The sequence below is a fragment of the Accipiter gentilis genome, chromosome 6, assembly GCF_929443795.1.
Source record: "Accipiter gentilis chromosome 6, bAccGen1.1, whole genome shotgun sequence".
Lineage (NCBI taxonomy): Eukaryota > Metazoa > Chordata > Aves > Accipitriformes > Accipitridae > Astur > Astur gentilis.
The window spans coordinates 35217139-35242646 of NC_064885.1; the positions used below are offsets into that span (position 1 = coordinate 35217139).

The window sequence follows — 25508 nt, forward strand, 5'->3', positions numbered from 1 at the left end:
AGACAAGAGATAACCTTTAAACATTCACTCAGATCCCACCATCTTCTACACGTGAACCCCAAGACTAAAGCTCTGGTTCTCGCAGCTGGGCACTGCATCTCAGAGCAGCACTGTGACCCCTGATCAATCACCATGAAGCATCATCCCTCCCCATCCTCTGTCAAGAAGGGGTTTTAGATGCAGCGGGAGGGCGCGCAGGGAACTCGCGGGGTTGCGAGGCTGCCCAATCCCCAGCCGACGAACGATGCAAAAAAGCACTTATATGGGACAGCCAGAAAAAGAAGTTGCCTTCACCAACCCCACCAATCCCCTTTGGAGGCAGAAACAGGACTCCGCTCTCTGATCGTTCGTTTCCCACACTGCCCACGTCTCCACTAAAGCCCAGCCAAGAGCTGCGCTCCAGCCCTCGCTGCTGAGAAACGACAGGGTCCGGGAGGAGACCCGCACTGCCGCTCCTGCTGCTTCGCGCCCGCTGCACGTCCACGCCGAGCTCCGCGCGCCCGGTTTCCTTCTGCTGCTCCGAGCAGGAACCCCAGGTGCTGTTCGGAATCTCACAGGAGTTTGGGGTGGGCTTCAAAAACCCCATTCCTGCCATTACAAATGTTTCCAAGGTACAAATAAATAAAGGGGATGTCTCCAACCCCAGGCAGAAAAGCAAAGCTGGAAAACATTCCCTAACTGCACAAGCCAGTAGGCAACAAGCCAAGGGTTATTAACATATTGACATTTTCTGCGTATAACGCAGACCAAGGATGTTTGATGGGCAACGCGATCATCTCTTGCCATACACCTTTCCAGTACTTGGCGTTAAGACGCTTCACTGTCTACAGAAGGACCAGACCTCAGCTCCCTTACGTTACTCCTCATTTTTACAAAATTAACTTACTCCTCATGTTATTTTTCAGACTATCTCCAGGACTTCTAAAACCGCTCACCATTTCAGTGCTAACACAGGCCACCATTATACTTCTCTGTACTAAGCAAGTTACAGTATGGTGGTTAAGAAGATATTTATTATTAAAGCAGCAAACTTTTTTTTTTATTCCACTTAGAGTTATGACACAGCACTGCTCTCCCAGATGAAGAATACACATTTTCTGAGCACAGAATTAACCTTACAGCCATTTGAAACTAAACGCATTCATTATTTTCACCTTCAGTATGTTTTGGTGAACATGAACTTATACATTAAACTCAACTATTTCAAGAAAAACCACCAGATCTAAGCACATTTGCAGGCTATGCACACAGCACACTTACAACAATGCTAAATAAACAAACCACGTCTCACAGAATAGAACCTACAACATACCCATCCTTCTCCTAGAGCAGAGATTTTTTTTCCTATTTTCCAGAAAAACACCAACACACCTTAGAAATTATAAGAAAAACCATACAAATAGCCATAAAAGTAAAAATTCTTACCTACAGAGGAAGCAGCAACTGTTGAGCACCAACCAGACCCACACTGAAGGCCTGCAAGCAAGCAGGTGGCATGAATTTTCTACTAATAAAAAACACAGCTGGGACCTATTGAGTCAGCTTAAGTAGGGTCTTCGCTGCAGAAAAGGTTTCCTATTTGCAGCCTTAGCTGATGCACCGAACAGTGAGGCCCAACATTTAAGACCATAAGAACAAAATCCTACCACTAGTGCTCAAGATGTTACAGCCCATAATTAGGGGTTGTAACAGGACCATGCCCAGCGCTGACCTGTGAATTGCAGTAATCCTAAATTCATTTTGTATATGGGCAATCTCAGTGCTATGACAGACGCAGCCTGAGTGGCTCCAGCTGTGATGCTGTCAGAGGTTGTGTCCCCAGCTAGCGCATGTTGCACCTTCATTGAGAGCTGCCACCACTTGAGATGAAGGGCAGCCCCAAATGCTGCAATTCAAGCACCCCGTATTTGTGAAAAGCGGATTTAGATGAAGAAATATGGACAGGAATGGTCAGAGCATGGGCACATGTTTAAGCACCCACCCCCCCACACCTGAGAGTGACCTCCTTAAATGCCGTGGTCTGAAGAAACCGGTCAAGACTGCAGATGTTGGTCCATGGGTCAATTGCATTATACAGAGACTGAGAAGCTGAGACTACCCATCAAAGTCTGCTGCTACAGGACAGCTCTGTCTCTGTATAAAGTTAAAAAATAAAGGCCAGTAGACAAGGCTTGATAAAAATGGGGGGGTGAGGCACAAACTTGCTTCTGTGCAGCAAAAGGCTCTGCCTGGCACCCTCTGCCCTTGCGCTTCACCTGAAGTAGCTGGCTTGCTCAAACTTCAGGGGAGCTGCATGGAATTGATAGAGTTTAATCCAACCCTTGAGGATATGGCAAAGATTTCTACTAGTAGCACCATGGCAAATTTCCTCAGCTGGTAACTGGTAACGCAGGGGTTTGACACCTGCAGACGAGGACGTGCAGGTGATCCAGTTACTGGTCAAAGCCCAAAAAGATCTCCTGATAGCCACAGATGTGTTGCGCATTTCTAAGACTTTGCTTATAAAAAAAAAAAAGTGGTGGAGGTTTTTTTTTTTAAACAGCATCAAGTGCTTATATAAATTCCTGATAAAAAAATTCAAGATTCATTTGGGCCACATTAAATGCACCTTGCCCATTCTGTGAGGATTTCAGGCTCTATTTTTATTCCTACAATACCACCAGTCTAAAACGTTAAAACTCGTAAAGCGTGGCATAATAAAGCAGCTTGGACCTAAGAGCTCTGCCAAGCGTAACATCAAATCTTCCGAAGAGTGAGGTTAGATAAAGCACCAGATACGCGGCAAATTCTTGATTGAAATAAAACACCGAACATTTCTCCTTGGCTGGCAACAGGTGAATTCACGGGACGGGTTTCCTTATTCACAGAAGTTTCTTTTATAGCAAATTCATGGGTTTCCCTGCCTCCCAAGAAAACTCTGTCTTGCAATATGTTTAAAATGTTATCAGCTTGGAAAAAAATAACACTGGTTTAAACTGATGGGAAAGGAGCCCATTGGCTCTAAAGTTACCATCCCTAAGTCGGGCGCTCAGTGCTGTTTGGGGCCTTTGTTCAGGGTAAATCAGCCATCGAAAATCAGCCCTCCAGCTCGCTGCCTGGGCTGGGGAGGGATGACCAGGAGGGTTTCCTGCAGCCTGGTTTGGGCACTAATTACCTGTTCAAACACCTTGTAAATACCTGGAGGGGGGCTCATCTCCCGGCTGCCAGGTGGCTGAGTGGGGCTGGGGCAGCCGGACCTCACTGGGGTCCCCCCCGCGCCCCCCTGTGCTCCCCACGGCCAGGCCACTGCAACCACCGCTGCAAAAAAATGTTTACAGCAAGGGCAGGAGTCATTTCTTCCCCACAGGGACGTAGCGTCTGTCTTTTCTCCTTCCTTCCTTCCTTCCTTCCTTTCCACGCTGATGCTGATTTCATGCACACGGTGGCCAATATCCAAAAGGTGTTTTACAGACCCTAAAGCTGAAGGTGGGGAAACTGCCAGCAAATCCCACCTCACACTGGCGCTTCTTTCGGAGCACAAAAGTCTACAGGTTGTTTTTACTGAGGACTCGTATTCACTATGATGGTTAAAATCTGGCAGTCCTAAACGTAACCTGCCTGAATAGGATGGGAAAGATGAGCGTGACTCCACGGCACTGCAGAGACGCCGAAAGGGGAATTTATTTCCCAAACAAACATCCAAGAAATGAATGTGATGCCCCAGAGGCCTTTGTTCCTCTTTCTTACACCCTCAAAAAATAATATAGCCATCCTTTGAAAAAGATTAATGAAAACTGTTTTATGATAATCGCCGGGAGTCTTTCCTGGCACGGCGGGCAAGGGCATGGAGGTTGGGTGAGTGCCTGTGCATCAGCAAACACGCGGCTGTGCTGTGCTTCTTACCCAGACGTAGAAATAAGCTGCCCACGGGCTGTTTCCTGGGGGAAAAAAGGTTTCTTTTTTCGTCAAACCAGCACCCGGGGCTTTGGGTGCGGGTGCTTGGGAGGCCTTTGCCGGTAGCACCCCCTCCCTGCCTGGGAGCGGAGGTGAGTTCAGTCTGTATGTGGCACTGTGGTATAAGTGACCGCTGTTGGGAAGCAAGGAGAAGGGGGGAAAAAAAAAAACAAAAAAAAAAAAAAAAAAAAAAACAAACACAAGGAAGAAGGAGGGGAAAAAAAAAAAAAGCAGAAAAGCTTAAAATTTTGCAAGAGAAAACAATCCTCCCGCGGACAGCGGTAAATAAAATAACAGCAGTGGGGTGATTTGCAACCATGTAACGGGCTTTTGTCTAGGCCTATTTCTCTCTGCCTTGAGGGTTTCTGTGTTCCCTCTCGGCAGGATCCCAATGTTTCGCCCTCCGGCTACAAAGGCTGAGGGCTGCAGCCCCTCCCCCGGCTGCTCACCCCCAATCTGCCCATGCTGCGGCTCCCCTCCAGCAGCCTGAAGGGCTCCGCTGGGGTGCAGGGCACCGCAATTTAGGATTTCTGTAGGACTGGTTGAATTTTCAAGAGCGCCGGTCTAGGACTTGCCAGGTTTAAAAATAGCCTTTACTCATCTTTTTAACTCTTTTTTTGCCCTGAGTTTACATTAAGCCTGTTGGGCATTTTGTTCCCTGTAGGAAAGTTAGAGGTATTTATAAGTCTAATTAGAGGCATTTATAAGAGTGATTAGTGTGAAGCATCAGCTGCTGGCGGCTTTCGCTGTGTGTCTGTGTGTGTGTGTTCACACATGGATGCAACACCACGGTTTACAATTTGTTCCTGTGCCTGAAAGCTGTGAGATGCCCTTAATTCCCCCGGCGCTGATGGCAGCAGCGGGCACTGGCTGGCTCCGTGCAGGGGCTCAGCACCGCACAGGATTGCAGCCCTCGGTAGTGGTTGCGGTTTTGCATTGGTTCTGCCCCCGTATCTTCATGCGGTGATGGAGGAGCAAGTGGCCGGAAAAAAAAAAAACAAAAAAAATTAAAAGGAAAAAAAGGAAGAAAAAGGACGTATGTGCTGAAAGCTGCCGTTTGACTCCTAGGGACAGAGATCAACATGGCCCCCATTCCTGCCTACCCATGGGCTGCCTTGCAATCCCTCATCTCACAGGTGCAATGTTGTACTTCCCTCTCTGCTTTTGCTGCTGTGCTTTCATTCTGTATCCTCACCTTCCGTGGACGCGGTTTTGCAACGCAGCTGCCCCTTGGAGGAGATGGTCCCACAGGATCTGCTTTGGGGAGCAAAATCAGCTGAAAGTCAACAACGGGAGTTGTGGGGCTGGGTGAGCAGCCGTCCCAGAGCAAAGACAGCTCGGGACCGGTCACGCCGCAGCCACGCCATTGAACAACCCCCCCCCCCCCCAGTGCCTTTGCAAAGCTGTGCTCAGCCCCGGGTTACTGAGCTGTGTCCGTGCCGGCGGTGCGATGCCCACCCTGCGCGCACGGCTTCTTCTCCGAGCCCCGTTTGCCTGCGTGGTGCAGCAGGGAGATGGCTGGCATCGGGGAGGGCTTCCAAAACAGCCAGCCCGCCAAAATCTGTGCTGCCAGCCTCGAGTCACACTGCCGGGCAGGACCGGCCACAAGCAGCCCCACGGGTCGCTCCGGATCCGGTGAGCGCCCACCAAATACCTCAGCCGGCTGCAAAAGAGCAACCCAGGAACCACGGCCCAACCACCAGCCGCGGTGCTGGGTTTCGGCGCTGGCAGGAGCAAAACTGCACCTGTGAAGGTGTTGAGCCGTGCGTAAGTGGGCACAGGCACAGGACCTCAGCACTGTCCATCTCCGAGGCCTACTGGGACCAGCGCTTGTGCCCTCGTGTCTCCCTCAAACCAGTGACAACCCCGCAGGTGCCTGCTGCCAGCTGGGAGCGCTGGAGCAGGGCTGGCCGCCTGCAGAAACGCCTCAAGTTATAGTTGCTGAAAACATCTTGAGGCAATTCCTACAAGTTCAGGTCCTCCTCGACCAGGGATTTATTTTTTCTAGTCATCATATAAACAGAATTAAAAGGTCAGTGCTGCCCCCACACGCTTACAAAAGCTTTTGGTTGGAATGGCTTGAGTAAGATAGGGACATAGGTAGGGAATACTTTAACAACGTATTTGTTCTGCATAACTGTGGTCTGTTTCCCTGTCACAAAACAAACAAACGAAAAAAAACCCTTCCTTGATTTCTGCTTTAAAAAACTTAAGAGAAAAAAATTCACAGATTTGCCCACATTGATTTCACAGCTGTGTTTAAAGCAGTTTCTGTGAAACCAGTTTGTAATACCATTACACTGGCACATAGGGATGGTTTAGCTTGATTTTTTTTTTTTTTTTTTTTTTTTTTTAGGGGGACATTGATAACCTGATAGTGCCCAAAATCATCTACAAAACAATCTACTTTTCACATAAGCCCGCCTGTGTCTAGCTCATATAATCCACATGGTGGGTTTTTTGAGGGCAGAGTTTTCCTCGCTTTTTCATTTTTTTCTCTGTCCATGTCTGCACAGCTACAGAAAGTCCCACGCAAACCGAAACGTGAAATACGAAGCAGAGGAGTTACAATGAACCCACTTTACTCCAAGTAGTACCAAGTGACCATGTGAAGCGATGTACAAAAAAACGAGCTATTTTTCTCTCTGGTCTTTTCAGCAACAGGGAGGTTAAGGTATCCTTCCTAATAGGGGGTGAGACTCAAATGCCATGCTGAAGAATGACGTTGTGTATGTCCCTTTAAAAACTTTGAATAGAAACTAGTTTAAATGTGAATCTAAAAAGAAAAAGTGAGCGGGTCTCAACCTGGAACCGGCTAAAATGTTTCACGCAACATCTCTGTCAGGAAAAAAACACTTTCTTTTCAATTTAAACGTTGCTTTTGATCACTTTCAGCAGCAAAAGGTTAAAACGCTGCTTTATTTTCTTACCGTGGGCTGTTCATATCACTTCAGAGTTACAGCAGCAAGAGCCAGACCCTGCAATGGAGTGGAGAGGCCGCTTGGAAATCCCCTGTATTTCTGGCTCGGTTTGGCCCTGGGCACAAAAAACAGGCACCACAGCCGATAAACCTGTTTGAAGAAAGTGATGTTTGCCCAAGACCACCCCAGACGCGCAGGTAGGAGGGTTCAGGCGGAACATCGGCTGACGCAGGCCACCGCCGCCCCCGAGCTCAGGGACAACGAGGGGTTTCACCGGCTCCCGTCTGCCCAAACAGCCCCGGAGGGTGCCCTGGGGTCCCGGTGGGTCTGCGGCAGGTGGCAGCCCCAGCTGGGTCCCCGCTGCCCTGACCCCGCACGGAGCCAGGTCTGTGGGCTGAGCTGGCAGAAAGCCATCCCCGCGTTCTGTCGGACGGAGGGAGGGATGGGAAGGTGCCGCGAGGGATGAGAGGACAGGGAGGTGCAGGCAGTAAGGGATTGCAGAACCCCCCCGTTACATCAAGTTGGGCTCCCATGAAAGCTCAGCCTAGGCAGAAGCAAGAAACAAAGCTTCACCTCGGCCTCTAACGCTGACCATGTAATTTGCGGGGCCCAATTTTTGTCCACGTACAACATCCCCTTACAGGGTCACGATAGAGCAGTGTACGAAGTACCGGCCAGGTGTCCTCTTTGCACAGGAAAAACTAAGTCTCATCTTTCAGAGGGATTTCTTTTTTTTTTTTCCCCACACAAGAGGGTTCAGCTTTGAAATGAAGCTTGCAAAACTTTCTCTGTACATATTTTTTTGCAGCCCACGAAGGAAACTTTGCCACAGTAAATCTAATTCACTCTTCATTTTAGTCTTTGCTGGAGATTCATTTGAATACATCCACTAAACAAACTACTCTTCTTGCCCAGGCTTCTTTCAGCTTTAGATGTCCTCAATATGCAGTCTACCAACTGGAATACAGGTACCTCGGGGCTTTAGCAGAAAAAAAATTAAATCAAAATCCAAATCATTGCATTCAGAGTTTACCGAGACCAGCAATGGGGTTACAGAACAGATTGACTTGTAGGAACAATAAAACTTTTGATCCCATTTTCCTAACATGGGATCAGGTACCAAAATCATAACTAGAAATATATAAACGTCACCAAAACACACAAAAACTAATACAAAAATATTTTAATGTTATCTGATCAAAAATTGCATTTTTAGAAATATAACAAATACGAATGGATCCATTACTTTGTAAACATCTTCCCTCAAATCCTTTGAAATGTCAATGCAGATTTGAAATACAGTTTCACAAAGAAAACAATGTAGAAAAAGAACAAAGAGTTACAATGCATTTGACAAAATTCCTGAAACGAATTTAAAAAGGACATCACTTTATGATAAAAATACATCTGGGAGAACAGCGTTTTTGGTTTGTTTAACAACCCTTGAATTTTCCTAGCAGGAAAGCTGGACGGGCACTCTCTGTACTATCCATCATTGTTTTCAGTTATTAGTTTGTTTGCCGTTAGTTAATCGATGTCAAGTTACTTTGACTTTGTTATAAGCAGCGAGTGGGAGTTCTGAAAAAGGTATATTAAATACCAGAAGGAAAACAAGGAAGATGATATAAAGCGGAGCCTGATGCTGCTAACCCCCTGCTCCTCCGAGCAATCCTCTTTCTTTTCTGCTTACTGTACGACGTAAGAACTTCAGGATTAAGTCAGATCTTGGAACCGTAATTCCATTTATTTGGAGAGGCAAACGTGCCTTTGCTCAATATAAATGTTTTCATTTAAAAGGAGGCTGTCAAGTCTGAAAGCATATTAAATTCGTATGTCGAAGAAATTTTGGGCACAGTTTCACAGAGGCCAGGGGACTGCACAGAGCCGTAGGGATGGGGTGGATCTCGGCAACTCGAGCAGCCCCAGAGCCACCCTCCGCGGCCCCGGTCACCACGTGTCCGGCAGCCAGACGAACAAACACCCACCGCGCTCACGCGCCCGCATGCACGTGACACACGTGGATGCAACGCTGCACGAGACCCTTCGGGTGTTCAGCACCCGCGGGACCTCAGGGCCACCAGTGCCTCCCACTACTGCGCAGCACCCCGAGAGCCCGGCCGGCCCCCACGCAGCCTCTTCACCACCAAAGTCGCTTCGGCTCCAAGTCAGCGGCGGGAAAAGAGCTCCTGGAATTTCGACAGCGCGTCCCCATCATGAGGCTGGTGGGGTGCTGACAGCGCTGCAAGACGTTATGCTTGCTTGGGGTGGGAAAGAGCAGCTCATGAAATAAGCAGCAGGCACCACAGCAAATCAGCCTGCCATACGCTTGCGGTTTATGTTAAGTCATCCATCACTGAAACTTCCACTTGGAAACAAGCACGCCAGCAACGGTACACGCATACGCGTGTGTATGTGCACACAGATACCCTAGAGTTTGCTGTTTCATTTCATACAGGTTTCTTCCTCTTGAATTATCTCCTGTAGATAGGAAAGACAGAACAGAATGTAATTTACTGTTCACAACATTTTTCATACAGTATTACACAAGTTACCAACAAAAAAAAAAAATCATAGCAAACTGTAACCCCTTTCTTACCTGTATTAGTAAAAAGCTAATTCTGAACATACTTTTTCTGCTTGCAAGCCTCAGGTCTGAATTTTTTTACATTTAAAAAATTGCATCAGAAATTTAATTTCTCTGCAAGAAACAGTCAAACCATCCCTTAAGAGACATTCTTAATTAATAGCATCATATATAGTTCCCTGCAAAGGACTAAAAATATCCTGCTCTGATTAGCCTTTTTGTTTTTACATTTCATCCAGCTCAGGAGTGCTGCAAAATAAGTCAGCCGTTGTCATCCTTTCACAAATAATATACTTTCTAAAAGGACAGTTTTTATAATAGTTTGGATTCAGCCAATGGATGAATATCATTGATTCATACATCCTTTTTTAAAGAAAGCTGGGTTGAGTCATTAAATAACCCAAAATAAATCATTTTTTACCTGCAGATTATTAGACTGCTTTTCTTAAAAGAGCTCTGAGGCATATTTTGCCTCAGTTCAGTATGAACCGATTCATTTCCCCCAATTTCGGTTGGTTAGATATGAAAATCTCAGGACTTACTCAGCTTTTTTCAGTGTCTCATGTAAAAGAGAGTTGGGTTACTCATGTTTACCTCTGTCAAACAACAGTTAGAATATAGCTCTTCTAGCAGAACACTATGAAATTATAAAAGCAGTAACTGATTCCCAGGAAATTCATAAAACATCCTTTTCTAATGATTCGAGGTATTTTTCTGGAGGCAGATTATTTACTATTTTTAGCTTTTCTCACTGTCTAGCTTGTCTAATTGCTCCTTGCGCGAGTGCTCTGGCCCCGGGGTTATTTTGCAGCTCTAATTGCAAAGGAAAGGATTACATGGCTTCTCCCTCCCCTGATTTCATACCTGCCCAGCACATTCACTCAATTTACTGGTCTCACCTATAACTTCAGACTTTCTGCTGACAACATGATCACAGACAGGTAACTATTGTGTGCTGCTTACTGTCGGGGAGCAGGTCTGTCTGACCAGCGTTGGAGTTTTCCAGGTGATGGTTCTCTCCTACAGATCCATCTATGTCTACAGTGAAGACATGCAGCAATTACCAGAGGTGTTACCTTTGCAATTTGCTTTGAAAAGTCATGGAGACATTCCCATAAAATCCTCCTCTAGCTGGAAATCCTGGAAACAGCACAGTGAAATCAGGCTCCATGCTGAAAATGGGCACTGCCCCGAGAATTTTGATTATAAAGGCACCTACCTACCTACCTACCTAAGTTTGGGAAAGGAAAATCAATTCACCAAATTACTTTGACTTTTGTCAAAAACACCAGAATGCCACAACCAGAACTCATAGTGGCAGGCTACATAAACTGCACTACCTAAACTTTCAAAAGATAAGAAAACCATTTTGTGCCCAGGCTTAGTTAACACCATTTTGTGGATGCAAGCAAGGGCTCTTCGGGATGTTTTTACCTCAACTCACTGGGTAACTTTACCAAGCAGCAGTATGGCAGAAGCACCTCTCATTTCAGAGCTTAAGACTCTGGCAACTCACAGCTCAGCTCCTCCCAGAGAGGAGAAAGCAAGCTGGACCTCCTGGAGGAAAGGGGAAAACCTCAAATCTGCGATTTTGCCTTGTCTACATAAAAAGTACTTGCAGTTTGGCCCAAGCCCGAATTTGCCATTAAAGTAGCCCTTGTCTATACAAATGTTAGGAGGCAGTCCAAGCACCGTCACAGCCTGGCACATCCCTGTGAAAAAGCAGTCACTGTCATCTGCTGCGAGGGTACGGCGCTCCTCCACCGCAGCATCTATCTGCAAATAATTTCATTTTCCTGTGACAATACAAACATTAGCACAAAGGTCTGGTCTATGAAAGCAGTTGTGCAACACGCAGTAATTTCAGTTCCTGGTCTGAAATGTTCTACCAGCAGTTGGAGGGTCCAAGGCTGAGATCCTAAAGCACCACTGTGTTCACAGCTACGCATGTATTAGGAACTACTGATGCCTCAACACATGCAACAGCTTACGCTACACTTAGCAGGTTCCATGTAAATTCACATGCCTATAAGCAGCTTCAACGGGGAAATAGAATCATAAATATTTACAGGAACTTGTGGAAAAACAGGAGAAATTCAGCCAAATAATTTTTCAGCTATTACTGATTTGAGGTTTGTTTGGGGGTTTTGCCTCTCGGGAGATAGGAGTTTCTAAACGCTCCACCCGGCTCTAACTCAGTAACAACGTTTGAGATCCTCCGTTCCCCCTGCATGCCTTCGATACGCATGGGTTTGCTCCGCGTCCCGTGCTCGCTCTGCAGCCCATGTGATGCTTTGTTTACTCACTGCACAAGCAGATATGTGCAACAGCCATTCCCCGGCAGAACGACTTGTCTCCGAGTCTACCGCTTTCTTAAGCCGGAGTCTGCAAACATTGGGCGGCCGAGGCGTTCCCCTCCTCCCCGCTCAACTACCCTCTGTGTTTTGGGTTCAAAGTGAAACTATCCCAGACTCGGGGACCTCGAGAGAGCAGGACTCGGGAAACGCAGGGAGAGACACCGAGGGCACGAGCGTATTATCAGAAAGAATTTGAGTGCTCCCAGCAGCCCAGCAGCAAATTAGAAAGTTTTGGCTCCCAAGAATGAGTTGTGTTGTTTGTTCCTGCATACTGCAGCTGCTCGTCCCTCTCCCTCCCCACCCCCCTCCTTTGGGTGGTTTATTACACACAAGCCACTAATGAATGGGAGCCGCTGTTTTACAGTACACCACACTTACAGGACTTATCTCTAGGCCTACCACAGATTTGACTGATCAACAGCAGGGCACCACCATCATAATTCTTCCTAGAAACAGGAGGATAAAAAGGGGTTTGTTGGAGGTTGGCTGTGTCTGCAGAGAATCCTGCCTGCAGGGCCTGCTGATGCCATCGCTAGCTGCTATGGTCTTTGGCCTAATAAGGTACAGAAACAAAGATTGTTCACTTGTTCAAGAATACTAAAGTACCCAAGTGACGGAAAGTGGAGGCAGCGGGGCACACATCCAAGTGGGATTAAGGCCACAAGTGCAACGTTACAGGGCTGACTGGGTGGCAGAGGGAATATCTGCCTCTGAAAAAAAAAATCCAGTTCAAACATAATTTATAACGTGTCACTCACAGTCAGAGGTGGCTGTCATTAAGAGTTAAATGTTGCATTGTGTTCAACTTATTCCGATAAGAATTCTCTAAGCTGCTTATATGTTATCATAACTCAGGAGTAACCAGAGCGTGGGCATGGGGAGGGGGGAGAGGCTCTCTGGGGCAGGATGGGACCCAGGCTGGGAGGCAGAAACACGGGAGCAGAACTGGACTGCTGCTACCTCAGCGCAGCATGCCCACGGTCTGCACACTCCCAGGACTCTGCGCTGCGTCTTAGAGCCTGCCAAGCCGATACTGCCTGTCAAGGTCCAGACTCTACTTGGACAGTTGCGCCTTTTTTCCTTTTATGCACTTCTCCCAGCCAGGGAGCCAGGCAGTAACACCGAGACGATCTAAAATGGTGCAGTCGACCTCTGTTCAGCTGGACCCAAGGGAACAGCCAGAGAAGGTCTGGGTACAGGAAGGCTGTCTATGGAGGATGAATTCACCATAGCTGGGAGGCTTAAGCGTTGGCGTTGAAGGAGGAAAAAGCGACCAATGTTGTAGCCAAGTAAAAAGCCCTTAAATTAATATCGCCTACTGGAGGTGGGACTGGGAACCCAAGGGAAGAGCAGGGAAGCAGCTTCCTTGGGGACAACGTTAAATGCCACCGACTGGCTTGGCAGTTTTGAAGCAGTAGGATTGTTTGCTCTGGCTTAGGGAAACCCAGCAACAGACCCCACTGAAGTTCAAGGAGCCAGATCAGGCCCAGCCCCACTAAACTTTACAGGCGTATTAGGGAAATTTTTCCCTACAATTTTTCCCCTACCTCGTTTTGGGTGTAGAGGGAAAAACCTGTGTGGAATAAGGAGAATTAACAGATACAGGAGCCTGTCCATTTTCACAGGCCTTTCGATGGCAGCACAGCCCACTTCGCACAAATACCCCCTGGAATTCCTGGTTAGGAGCATTTCTCTGGTGCAACTTGTCCAGAAAGCAGCAGTTTGTTTACTCACTGGCTTGGGCTGCTGGATCACGTTACACCTGCTGGGGCTGCTGGTAATGTGGGAGGTTGGTTTTAAACTGGCACTGTTGCTTTTATAAAGCCTTTAATGTCATAGGCTCTGGCTGTGTTCAAATCTGACCCATCAAGCCAAGGCTTAAGGGACTTTGGGCTGAGACATCCCAGTCTCCCATTCCCCTGTCACTCAAGTCAACAACCACAACTGCTGCGGTAGGTGTGGGAGAAATGTTTCAGTACCTGCTCTCGATCCCGGAACAGTCACCCCCACCTTTACACAGTTACTGATAGAATCTTTTCTTGGCCTTTCCAACTGCATTTCTTAGTTACACTCTTACACCAGGGTCATCTTGCGGTGTACCTGGCCCAGAGTGCTGTGCCAGGCCCCAGAGGATGAGCTACAGACGTGAGGGTACAGTGAGTCATGAAGGAAACAGCATTCTCTAATAGCCCCGGGGGGGCAGTGAGCGGTCTCCGCAGGGCTTTGCCCTGGGTGGGAACAAGATAGAGGACATCAGAGTCTCAGTGATGGAAGGTCTTCAACAGTTTCCATGCCCTCAAAGCCTGGCTCCCCAGCCTGTTCTTGGTCCCTCCCCATAGCTTTCCAATTTACTGCAGTCAAGGGAGAAAGAACTCCTGAACATCTTCCCTGCATCCCTGAAGCATCATTGAGGTATGTTATCTGTGCCTGGTCTGGCTAAGGACCGAGGGTCTCCAATTTGTCCACGCTACTTTGGAAACCCTCTAGAAAGTACCCAGTTTTCTGGGTACCGAGCTGAAATGCAAACCCCTTACCAGGTACCGCAGCACTGTCTTCAGACAGGTTTGAAAGCCGGCGTGCTAATCACAGCAAGCTCTTGGTATCCAGAGGTGGCTGCTTCGTGTATGCCCATGGGATGCTGCAGGACGCTGCGGGCAGGGGCGTGGAGGCTAGAGGGGCTGCACGTTGTGTGTGCAGACACGACGTGATGCCAGGGTGCATTTATCTCTCTGGCTTCTAGGTCTCTGTGTGAAGTGTTACAGGCTTTCCAGCAGCTGATAAACGCAAACCTCTGTCCTTGCAGAGAGCAGACAGTTCAGTGTAGCCACCTCTGTCCACGGGGAACGGGCGGATGAGATGGGAGCTGCGTGCACCCACTCCTCCCACCCAGCCACAGCGGGGACTGGAGCACACCTACCTGGGGGAGGTGAACACGCAGAAACGTGTGTGTGTGTGTGTCCCTGCGGGGGTATGCATTTGCCTATTGTGCAGCCTTAAAAGTGTGCACGTTTAAATACATTTGTCTGGATGCAAGTTACGGTAAACAATCACATTTTAGCAAATAAAAGTTAAAAATACATGTAACTGATCTGTGAAGACATGTTTTACCCGGGTCTAACATCTGTTGGATACCTGAGTAGAGGTGGGTAGTAGATTAACTATGCGACTACAGAGACTGTACAGGCTTGCAGAGGAACAATTAGTCCAGAATTTGCATTTTATAAAATAGGACCTTTTATAAAACTTACAATACAGCTAATGACAAAGATTTCTTCAAATAAGTATTTCCCTCTGATCTTTGTCACATGGGGTTTGTAGCGTCTTGCCTGTACGTGAAAACCTGAAAATGTAAAAGACAATTTTTCAGCAAAAATGAAACTCACTGGTTTATCTCCACCATCTGTATGGAGTGTAAACAGAGAGAATAAATAAATAAATACTGAAAAATACATTTGTTCTAAATATATGTGAACAAAGGGTTTGACACATTTGCAGTATGTAATCCTGTTTTTAAAACATGATTTTAACCACCTGACAGATTCAATTAAATACAGAAAACTCTCCAGGTTGTATTTGCATTCAGGAAGAGCAGTTACAAAAGAAAGTGTAAGTGCAGCAAATCATTCTGAAAATAAACTGATTTAAAAAGAGAATGAGTTCTCCCTGAAAGGCTGCAGCACGACTGAACTTCGTAGTATTACTTGAAAAAGCTGCAAGTATCTTATTTTCCCCATGGAACAGACCCACTTTGGGAAGGACAGACTGACAGTTTGGTCTATGCTCAAGAAATCACGAGAAAAAAATCACCTCTAAGAGCACAACATTTTCAGTTAGGCCTCTTTTTTCTCCAATATTCAGTGACATTCCTAATGTAGTTCACAGTCTTTATTAAAAAAAAAAAAAAAAAAAAAAAAGCAGCAATAGACGATGGAAGAAAACCAAATCCCTTTTCCAGGCAGTGACACTGCCACTTTAACAGTTTCCCACTGTACTTGGGGTTAGTTGCCAGAGAAGCCTTGTTCAGCCTATTTGGGGGCCCCATGAAATGCTGCAAGCGTTACTGAAATGAGCACTTGTCTTTTGTTGTGCTGCATGCTAGCACCATACAGTGCTGAGCTGATAAATCCACTTTTTCTAACACAAGCATTTTTCAAACAAAACTACCATGAGACTGATGAGTAATGCCAGCTTGCCAAAAAAAAAAAAAAAAAAAAAAAAAAACCACCCCCCACAACCGCTGCTGACACTGACAGCTGTTAAATTCACATATTCACAAAATGAGATGGGTTACATAACTGGAAACTACAAGAGCAACTCACCAGCGAGAGGAACTGCTAAGCAAGGCGTAACTGGGCTCAGGAAGGAATAGATGATACATTTCGATGTGCGCTGGCCCACTAATGACCACGATAAAGCTGGGCGCTGCCTGGAGCACACAAAGGTTACCCGGCACTCGAGACCGTGCATCATCAGCCTGGTTGTAGTTTGTTCAGGGTTGGGTTTTTTTCAGCAAAGCGAGAATGCGTGTTGAAAAAACTATCAGCCCTGCTATGTGTGTTATGAACACGAGGGTAATTTAAAAGCCCAAACGTCACTATGTGCAAGGCATGAGGCAAATCTGGACTCTAAAAGGCTTATCAGCAAATCTTCAGCAGCGAAAAGACAGCAGTGGAGAAGCTGGAGAGTGTTTGATAGAGTTAGGTTTGACAAAATCTAGGTAGCTTTTAATTTGCATCATATCTTTCGGACATCTAAAAGCACTTTGCAAAGTTGTTAGTACTATTCTTATTTTATGGACAACGAGCCGAGCTCCGGAGAAGGTCTGTAATCTGCCCAAGGCAGGGTAGGAAGGCAGTGGCAGAACGTCACCAGATCACCAGATCACCTGCCTTTATTTCAGTATCTATTTCTAGACCGGTTTGAAAAACTTTGACAAAAGCATCTGATTCTGGAAGAGCCGTGGGGCAGATGACAGAGGGAAGGCGTCATTAAGAGCTTCTGAGAAATGACAGGCTGTGGAGCTAGTGTAACAGCAGAGAAGAAGGAGCAGTGCAGGGAAGATGGCAATGTCTGCAGAAGCTGCCAGACCCCCACGTGTTGCTGAGATTGCCAGAAATGGGGTTCTGAAGGGGGCTGAGCTGGAGATAAATCAAAGCAGAAAACAATGGATGTCTGTATGAATAGCAATAAAAAAATCCTGTAATTAAACCACCACTAACCTCAAGCTCGATTTTATACATCCAAAATAATCTACACTGCCATTTTGTCTGCCCATGGCTGAATTCATTCTTGTTATATAGTAAGAGGTTTGGGCTGGTTTTTTTTTTTTTTTAAAAAGCATTTAACCTGGTGGAAAAACAACACACAGAAGCATTTTTATAAGCAAGCGTGCCCGTTCATCAAACAAGAGCTGAACATGGAATGACCAAATAAATGCATAAAGTTCCACGTGCTTAATCACGTTACCTGTAATAAACTAGGCTAATGCAAAATCAAGATGCACAGACAAATCAGGAAAAAAAAAGAAACACAGAAATGAATGTTTTGAGAATTATGTCACCTAAGCCAGCGTGTAGCTACAGTCTGCTGCGTAGGAGAGCAGTGAAAGCATAAACAGAACATTGGATGTGCATTAAGCCACAGACTGAAATAGCTGTGAACAATGGCAAAGTCCAGTCGCTCTTGGAACCTTAATGTAAGGAAGCATCCTTATAAAAGATGAGACAATAGCGGGTCTATAAATGACAGTCCCGTAGGCAGGGAAGGATTAAGAACTTCCTATAGCTCCTAAAGTATCAACCTATATTTTGTAACCCTTCCACAAAGGCTGCCGTAGGTGCTTTCTCCGATTTAGCCCGCCCAGAATAGGGAGAAGTATCAGAATTAGTTTGACTTTTCCTGTGCACATCAGCAGCGCGCACACTCAAAGCAGAGAGGAAAAGTAAAAGGCGAAGGAAATGCGGTACTTGTTCAGGACCTTCTGCCAGCACACCTGTAAGTCCCGGCGCCCGCTTGCCCTCCCTGCTTCCTCCAGAACGCGCAGACCTTTGTCAGCCCTGATCCAGGCTGTGGCAACATGCTGCTTTCTAGAGCGGTGCTTCTCGGTCTCTGCGGAGCGCTGGGAGCGCGGGGTTTAGGTACAAGCACGCACAAACTAGGCTGAGGCTTCAGTGCTCATTTATTACTTTTATTTTCTTCTTTTGATTTTTGATTCATTTGATTGGGGGGGGGGTGTTTTTCTTCTGCTTGCTTGCATGAGTAATAAAGGGCATTCATGTAACTGGGCATGTATTTAATTTGAAAACATTCTCAAAATACCTTCTAATGCCTCGTGGACCACAGGCTGAGACGCATTCCTGTAAAGCAGACATCCTCAGAGCTTTCAGGCTAGTAGATTACTCTCAGCTCTCAGATTTTCTTGCAGACTGCCACACACTCTTCTCATCAAAATTTTAATTGAAGACTGTGAACATTATTATTTAATACAGTTCCACAGACCACCTGCAGCAAACTTGCCAAGGCCTCATGGATGATCAGTGATCCATAGGACAGAGGCTGGGAACCACCAGTCCAGAGCCTTGGTGATTCTGAGCGTTCGTCTCTAATACTGTATTAAAGCCCATTCCTCCATATCGTGCTGTTAAAACTAAAAAAGCCTGTGCTTCAGAAAATACTTTAAGGAATCAAATGAATCTGAGCGAGTACTTCACTGAGCTGAAGGGGAAGAGGAAGATGAATAGTTCCACTGCAGCTACTGCTAACTTATGCACCTCCAGGCCCTCCACATCCCAGGATGTGGATGAACAACTGAACAATGTGAAGAGGTACCAAAGGTGCAAGCCCAGGACCTGTTTCGAGCGACATTTGTAGATTCGTAGTTGATTATAAATTCAATAGGACCTACAGAAATCAACACTAAAGAATTGACAGCAAGTCCAAGCTCTTGACATCCCCTTGTCGTGTTCCCTCTGCCAACGATTCCTCATTCCAAGCCTGAGGCTTTGGGCCAAATTAGGAGTAACTTTTGTCTAAAAGTTTCAGTGGAATAGTTGTATCATCTGTTTTAGAAGTGATCACCTGTTCGTCAGGTAGGACAGGAACACTGTATGCTCACATTACAAAGGAGATGTAAGTATAAAAAAAAAAAAAAAAAAAAAAGCTGCTAAAAATTCTGCAGATGCTTTTAAAAATATTGAAGATTCACCTTCCAGCTGCTCATCATTCCTATTTTTAAATGCTTTTTGCTGAAAACCGAGCAAATGTGCTGGTCCTCACCGAAGGCTGTAGGCTGTGTCTTGCCAATCTTAGTCACACGAGGCTCTCCCCTGAATCAACACACTCGCTAATGTGAATAAACTGTTTTCAGCACAGTTCTGCTAAAAACCGACAGCAACAACAAACTACGATCGGTATTCAGGGTGGAATTAAATAGAGTGTCACCACTGATATCTGCATGTGCGGGTCTGGGCCCTGAATTATTTTAGGGCACAGTTCTGCCCCCCTTCTTATTCCTAGTAATTAAGCTCCTGCTCTTCAAGTAATCCCACCGGAGCAGATAATGCCAACCGTCTGAGAGGTAGGACCCTGGCCAACAGGCATCCGTGGATTTTGGCGGACTTTCTGCAGAGCAAGGTGTTACTGCACATAAAAGCTAGAGACTCTTGCTGTTGTAACCTATGGGACTTCTCAGCAGTGCAGTGAGATTTAGCATGTAGAGCAGCTCAGACTCTCGTCCTGAACCATATTGAATAGCCCCATCTCCGCGCAGCCCCTCCAGCCTCAGGGGAACTGCTCAACAGGTAGGCGACTGGGAAGAAGGACGTCAGAGCCGGGCCCTCTCCTGTGAGGCACAAGAAGTGTTTGGGCAAGATTCCCGCTGGGATAAGTTTGCATAATTTTTCTAAGACCGGGAGCAAATATTAACGCAATTTTCTTCCTTCAGAGCAGTTTTAAAGTCACTTAAAGTCTGAGAGCAGTTTCCACCTGGGAGACTGGACCTTGCTCCTCGGTGTAGTTCCACTTACTCAGCTGATGACTACCCATTACTCATGTGAGCAATGCATGCAGAGCTGAGGCTTTGCAGGAGCGGGAATAAAACACAAGAGCAAATCCACTTGCTCAGAAGGGCAAGTTTCTAGATTTGATAACAAAATCAGACCTCTGCAGCAGCCTCTCCCTCCCCCACACCATTTGTCGCTTAAAATCTTAAAGGAAAAAACATCATATTCTCTATAAATACAATCTTACCGTGACCGCAAGTTTCTTTTACGAAAATACATAACCAAATCTGTGGCTCGTCTATTTGTATTACAAATCAGTACAGGAACTAGCCTGTGAAACTCTCACACCTTCATTCCACACTATTCTGCATGTTACTTAATTTCCTGGTTTAAAAATAAAATTACACGGATTAAGAGCCTTGCGCATCTAAAAAGAATGCACATATTAGAGAAGTTACTTCCTAAAATAAACAACCTGCGTTACTAAGCAGCCTCCTGGTTTTTACGATATTAAGAAAAAACCCATGCTTCACAGACATCTAGTTTAACATGCCAGTCAGCTTCATTTACAAGTTCAAAATCCAGAGGTAGATAAAATACTAGTTTGGTCTGGAATATATAAAGTGCCAGTTTTTCCTATATTAATCCACTGAAACACTTGATACAATGTTGTTAGGGAAGAAAAAAAATAGTTGCCGGAAGAGTTTATTTAAGGAAGGGTTATTGCTAATAAAAACTTTCCACTAACAAGGATTTTTAAAATTGTTTTTTAATATGCTTTTAATGACCTCTACTCCTCATACCTACCTCCTTGCTTCCAAAACTGTTTGTACTGTCCCCAATAACACTCAGTGGAAAGCTGTCGTTCCTGGCTAAATCCTTACTTAGGTTGGATGCTATGCCTCCGTTAGACAGGGTCACAAGGTCACAATCGATTTTGGAGGCCACCTGGAGAGTCCAGGCCGTGAACTGACTCAAAAAATTTATATCAGAGCTGGAATGGTCCACCTCCCAGGGCTCAGCCTGCGCTAACACCCCAACCGCAGGATGGAGCCTGCCAGGCCCAGCTCAGAGAGAGGCCAGAGTTGTTGACCCCGTTAGCTGACCTCTTCAAACTTCAGGAGAATTTTTCTGGCAGTTACCACGGTGACTGGGCACTCCAAGCTTATCCTTCTTACTCAAAAAAAAAAAAAAAAAAAAAAAAAAGAAAAAAAATTAAGAAGAAAAAAAATGTTAAAACCTACCTTGTAGGGATGTCTATCAAGACTCAAATACGTAAATGTTTTAATTGTTTGCTTCTCTCCTTGGGCTGCTCTGGCTCTAACTGGTACATCCAAAGTGAACATCAAAAAAAGCAGTTTGGCTAAAAACGTTTTGACTTCTGAAAAAGTAACGTTCGGTGGATTTAACGCGTAGCATTTCTAGTATCTGCCTGCGATCACAATGACACACTAAGAGGTTTATTGTGAAATAACATTTATTTTTCTTTCTGCATCTGTCTCCAAATTATTACCGTTCCTTATAAAATTCAGAACAAACTGAGAAAAGGGTCAGGGAAGGATTCCATGCTGCCTTCGGCTTTTTTCCTTTTAAAAACTAGCTGCCTGATGAAACATTAAGTATGCGGCAATATGTTGCTTTGGTCTCTTAAGAAGAGAATGCGTAACCCATTTAATGTACCATGAAATATTATTTAAGAGAAAAGAAAAAAAAAAAAGAAAAGTTGTCAGACATCGTTATGTTGGTTTTTTTCAGGCACTTTGAACACCAGTCATTTTACACATAAAATTTACCTGGTAAGCAAGGTCTTGTGACGCTGACAGAAAACGCTTGAAACACATCAAGGGATCAGAGAGCGCACTGAGTAAACAAGAAAACAAAGTGCACTCTTCATTTCTAAAACAATAAGGGGAAAACTGGTGCTTCTTAATTTCAGAGCAATCACGTATTATATATGAGGCTTTTATGTAAATTTTCCTCGTGCTCCTACACTTGAAATAGCATCTTGCGAAAGGGAGCACTGAAGAGTACACTGTGTTATAGCTGGAAAAATCCTACTTAAGGGTTCCTGATGGCAAACTGTCAATCAGAATTCCCCGTTTGTTATGAACTGCTCATTTCGGGAGTACAGCTAAACAGAGATTTAATGATTGAAAGTTTAATGTCATTTTTGTCTCACACATGGTTTTGAAGTATCTTCTGTTGTTTGAAGAGTCAAATATGAATATTCAAATTGCTGCTCAGCCACTGCTCTGCGCTCCTCCTGGGCTTCTCCGCTGGCAGCGCTGAGATGGCAGAGGGGACGGAGCTGCTGAGTTGCCTCTCACAGGGGGAGATCCCACAGATCCTGTGGGTGAAAAAATAAAGCAGGAGATTTGGGTGTGAAAAGCAAAAAGCGCGTAACCGAACTTTTGTCCCAGATTTATTTTTCATTTCTGCTGGAAGGATAAGAAAAAGGCAGGCCAGCGTATGTATATTAACCAACATTTTTAAAAGTGAACACAGGCATGGTGAAGGCCTCTTTCTCCTTTCAAAACTGGTTCAATGGCTTTGAAATATCATGCACCTCGATGCTAAATAGATACATAGACACATGATAACGTTATTTAGCAATTTTGAATTAAACATGAAAACAATTTAAATGAAAAACACCTAAAGATTGTTTTCCTGTTATTAGAGACGCGGTAGAAAAAGGCTAAGCCTCTCGTTAAGAGACGAATTTTTTCATTTGTGTTTTTGGTATGGCTATGCAAGACGGTTTTACGTTTTCCCTCTTTTTTTCTGCGTGAAGCAATGCAAAGTGAAACAATCAGGTGACTGATTAATAGGCTAGTGGGAAGAAAAGAAGCGTTTGTTGCACTTTATTTTATTTTTTCGCATCCTTTTTGAACAACACTGTACATATACGCATGTGCCTTTCAATTAGATAGCATGATTTATGAAGTCATGCTCAGGGCTAGCCAGGTTGTTGACTCAGATTAGAGCTATGATGCCAGCTCATTCCCTAGTGACAAACACTGACTGTCCTTCCCGCAGCCAGGCACCCCTGGCAGCCTTCTGAAAAGACCTTGTGGTTGGCAGAGCACTGAGCAGGAAATGAGGTCCTCTCCGGTTTGGGACAGAGATGACTGGAGTTACAGAAAGCGGTGAAGCAAAATCAGCATCTCCTGAGTCACAGACTTTAGGCTCTGGGGGACCCCGCAATTCCCGGCGTGACCTGGCCCACCGGCGCCGCATCGCCCGCGCACCCTCCAGCCTCCCACTGACTTCCCAGAGGAGCACCCTGCAAACTGCGAGTCCGCCGTGAGAAGAAGGGAGCGATTTCACGTGGGAAAGGGGAAGCGAGGGCACTGGGGTCCCCCCGTCCTCCCCACGTGCCCCAGCCCGGTCCTGGTGCTCAGCACCCTCCCGAGGGAACGCCTTTCTCCCTCATCCCTCCGAGAGAATTTTTTGGCACATCGCATGGTGTTTTTCTAATGATATTACAACAAGGCATTTATCTCAGCCTGTGGCTTGGGGATCTTTTGTGTGGCCTCCCCTCTTCTAGGAATTTCACATATAAATCACTGGAAAGCAGGAAATCTTTAAGACCTAGTGGGAAGCCGTACGCTCTGTTTGCCTCTTAGCAATAGGCAGCTGCGGGCCACAGAGCATCTTGCCTTGTAGCTACTACAGCAACCCAGACACCTGCACCTGAAACGGGGCAGCTCGACCCCCTGGTTCAGAGATCTCTGGGCCGGCAAGGGAGCCCCTGGGAAGAGGTTCGAAACTCTTCCTGAATTCCTGGAGAAGGACTCCCTGATGCTCTCCCTGATGTAACACTTCCAGTCTGAATTCCCTCAATGCCATTGGAACAATGATATTTAGACCATTTGGGGCTGAGATTATTGCTCTAATAAATTGTTTTTTTATTGGTTCATTGTGGCAAATAAGCCCCCGATTGATTTTTCTCCTAATCAGCATGGAGAATGCATTCCGCTGTAATTAAATCCTGTGTAACTGGGCACTCTGTGTTCGCCCGTCTCTTAGCTTGCAGTGCTATGAGATACAGTACATCAAACGCTATACCGTACACGATAGGCACCCTGCCAGCCCGGGGAACGATTATGCTAGCTCGCCTTCAGTGCGCTTACAAACGAGCAGAGCTGGAGCACGTATGGAGCAGCGTGCATCGCTTGGGAGACGTAGGAAAGTTAGTAGAGGAGGAAGAAGCCCAGAGACAAGGTCTTTTCTCCCGAGGAAGGTTTGACACCCCCACCCCCGAAAAGGCTGAGAGAGACGCGGGGGCCACCCCCCCACCCACCCCCCGCCGGGCAGGTCCCCGCAGCCCCCTCGGCGGCTCCTCTCCCCGCCGCCCGTGGGGTCCGGCCCCACGCACCCCCCGCCACCGGGGGCTCCGGCCGGGGAGCCCGGGGCGGGCGGGTCCCCCTCCGCCGGCGGGAGCGCGGCCGGGCTGCCAGGCGGGCAGTTTTTGAAGAGTCGATCTTCATAATACAAATCCCCCGGCTTCGCCTCCCCGCCAGCGGCGCGAGCCAGCTTTTTAATTGAATCCCGGGGATTTGGCCGCTGCCGAAAGCCCCGGTTAGGGCCCCAGCGTCGTGGGTCCCGCGTGTCACACCCCCCCCCGGACCCCCCCCCTCCGCTCCCCGCCCCGGGAGCGGGGCCGTCTCTCGAGGGTTGAGCTCTCGCCTCCAAAATCGGGGGAGGGGGGACGACGACTTTTTGGGGCCTTGGCCGAGCCGTGCCCCCCGCCCCGAGCAGCCGGGGGGCAGAGAGCGGCCGCGGGCTCGTTGCACCCCGCGCAGGGAGAGCGGGGCCGGGGGCGGGGGGGGGCAGCTGGCAGGGCCGCGCTCAGCTCCCGGCTGCTCCCGCCTCTCGCCAGGGCAGCCCTTTGGGGGGGGGGGGGGGGGGGCTCAAGCCGGATCCTGCCCATTCCATACGTTAATGCTCTTTTCTCTCCGGCTGCAGGGAAGCAGGCCAGCGGATAATTACCCCTCACTGCAATCCGCAGAGCTGGCCTAATCCGAAAGCTCAAGTGCCCGTAAGTAAAACTTCAGGAAAAGTTATTGAAACTGACAAATACAGGGTGACAAATAATCAATAAAAGCCCAGTCCCACATCCTTTATTGTTTCCAGGCACTAACAGCAAGTAATGAAACCTCGGCGAGGACGGGGGAGGGAGCAAGCAGGGCCCGGGAGCTGGGCTGGCTCCTGGAAAGCCCCCAGTTAAGGAAGCCAAGGGAAGGGCCCGGCAGCATAAGGGGGCCGGTCCCGTCCCCCTGTGAGAGAGGAAAATGCCCCCCCCCCCCCCCCTTTCCCCTTCCCCTTCCCCTTCCCCAGCCCCTCCTGCCGCCCGGCCCCTGCCCCGGAGCCCGGCTGGCAGCCCGCAGCCGCCGGCGGCCTCGGCCCACGCACGTATTTCATGCACCCGCACCCCCCCCCAAGCGCTGTAATCTGCTTTCTAAAATACATAACATATCTGGACACCAAACGCGCTGCTTCTAATTAGCATTTTGGCCCTGGATTTTCCACGCCGCAGTTTCTAAAGTTTCAGCGAAGGACGCTGGGCAAGATAAATCCGTGCTGTCGTTTCTCTCCCTTTCTGTCTCTCCGAATTAAGTTCTGATCTATCAGTTTAAACACCGGCCAGAAAGTTGATTCACTTTCTGTTAGGATTCCGGGTTCAACCGGGGGCTCCTCCAGTGTCTTTAAG

At 47.0% G+C, this 25508-nt stretch overlaps 1 long non-coding RNA gene across 1 annotated transcript in view; it reads right to left on the reverse strand.

Moving 5' to 3' along the window:
- Positions 1–8084: 8084 nt before the first annotated feature.
- LOC126039787 (uncharacterized) overlaps positions 8085–25508 on the reverse strand; it is a 49427-nt gene continuing 32003 nt past the window's right edge. Inside the window, exons 2-4 of the long non-coding RNA XR_007506409.1 lie at positions 21589–22142; positions 15044–15135; positions 8085–9332 (exon numbers count right to left, since the gene is read on the reverse strand). This is a non-coding gene — a long non-coding RNA (uncharacterized LOC126039787). The remainder of the gene's footprint in view (positions 9333–15043; positions 15136–21588; positions 22143–25508) is intronic.